Source organism: Austrofundulus limnaeus, unplaced genomic scaffold, assembly GCF_001266775.1.
Source record: "Austrofundulus limnaeus strain Quisiro unplaced genomic scaffold, Austrofundulus_limnaeus-1.0 Scaffold38, whole genome shotgun sequence".
NCBI classification, from domain to species: Eukaryota; Metazoa; Chordata; class Actinopteri; order Cyprinodontiformes; family Rivulidae; genus Austrofundulus; species Austrofundulus limnaeus.
Window position 1 is genome coordinate 832,800 of NW_013952440.1, and position 1,985 is coordinate 834,784.

Genomic DNA, 1,985 nt, shown 5'->3' on the forward strand with positions numbered 1-1,985 from the left:
ACCCTACTTGGGTCACATTTCTCCTGGTGAAACTCAGTGTTGGGGTCAGGCTGTAAAGAGATCAAGCAGGATCTAAGGATACCGTCATGTAGGCCTTGTAGCCCACAGTGTTTATGCTTTTGACACGCCCACTCTTGTGACACGCTCACTTTGATTCCGCAGATAACCCCTTCTCGACCCCTGAGCTACACTAAATAGGAGCTAGGTTACAGGTTGAAGCACCGTCTGGAACAGAAACAGCTTACGAGACTCAAACCCAAGTAAAGAACATACAAACTCTGCTACCAAGGTGAGGCTGTGAAAGAATTTTATGTCAGAGGTCAAACAGTGTGATGTGGCTGATCTTGACAACGAAAGGTTTCTTTATTTAGATTTTAAAGTAGTCAGGGTCCAATAYGTTTCTCCAGTTCTTTTGAAGAATGAAAGACAGACGACATGCTCACTTCCATTTCAAAATCAGAATATGTCTAGCAGGGCCATCGGGTCTGAACTGGCAGAAACCTGTGGGTCCCATTTACACGTATTTCCTGTCTGGAGATGTCTGAGAAAAACGGGCCTCTGACATAGAAACAAGGCCAAATCATTCAAGTACTCTAATAAACAGAAGAAGTGGAGCACACTAAAGTCTCAACAGGTGCTTTGGACTGACGATATCAAATCTGAAATACCTGGTTGTAGCAGAAGGCAGTTTGTTCCCTGAACAGCTGAAGGATGGCAGTTTAATAATGTCCTTATTATTGAGAAATACAAATCAGATACTAATCAGTCATGAGGGAACTGTCTGATGGGCTTCAGTCCATTTTTTTTGCAGCAAGCCAAACCCAAACACGGCCTATCCAACCATCATCAACGTGAAGACGAAAACAGAGTCCTGGAAGTGACGTTAGACCCAAACAGAACCATGATCATCGACTGGGTCTAGGATTTCATCGAGAGACAGAAGAACAGTGGCGGCTGGTCAATAGGGGGAGTTAGGGCGCCGCCCCACCACTAGCTTTTTGTACACAAAAAAATTTAAAAATAAATAAAATAACTAAATAAAACATTATAAATGTTTCGAAAAAATATAGTGCATATGTTTTCTCATAAGCAAAATAAATAATTTAGAGTTATTGATGTGTAAACTTCCATTTTACTTATGAGCTTTTTCTTGTTGAGTCACTTCTGGTTCACGAACGGTTCGGCACCCCAGAGTCCCATACGCAACTCGTGAAGATTTTGGACATGCGCAGTAAGTTCTCAATGCAAAAATAATAGGATGGCCTGTGGCGCAGCTTGTCACAGCCCCGCAGCTAACCTCTCGTATTCATTTCTATGGGGTGCACCCTGTCGACGACGCAACATCATATTAATGCGGCAGCCCGCATTCAGGAGGCGGATTTTGGAGAAAAACAAATGGGAATGAAAAAGAAAACAACACCGTTAAGTCTCTTATTTCTAAACCTTTTCAAAGCAGAACATACGAGGAGAAACTTAAAGTGGTGTAGCTTGGACCGGATAAGCCAAACATAATAAAAATTGAGCAAGAACGTGATTTAGCATTAAGGCTTAGCTACATGCTGTTAGCCATGTTTAACAACTGCTCAAAAAAGTAAAAAGTCCTAGATCTGAATGAATGAAGTAATATTTTTTTCTAAACAAAGTTGAATGTGCTGACAGCTTGTGAAATTGTTTGTCAATCAGTGTTACTTCCTAAGTGGACAGTTTGATTTCACAGGAGGTTGATTTACTTGGAGTAATCGTGTTGGTGTTCCCTAACGTTGAACAAAACTATAAAAATTTGTTTGTTTTAGTTTAGTTTTTTTTTTATAAATTATTATTGTTTAAATTTATTCTTTAAAAAGGAGCAGATACTAAAAGATATTTTTCTTCGTTCTGCTGCCTTTCATTTTTATTCCAAAGTTCAAATAATGAGAGTCAATGGGGCCTTGTAATGGTCCAATACTGCCCCATGCTGGACTTAACTTGGTACTGCTCCATTCTTT

At 40.0% G+C, this 1,985-nt stretch overlaps 1 protein-coding gene across 1 annotated transcript in view; it reads right to left on the bottom strand.

The window, feature by feature from the left end:
• Positions 1-1,985, bottom strand: part of llgl1 (LLGL scribble cell polarity complex component 1) — a gene marked incomplete in the record, with an annotated part of 56,694 nt that overhangs the window by 31,680 nt on the left and 23,029 nt on the right.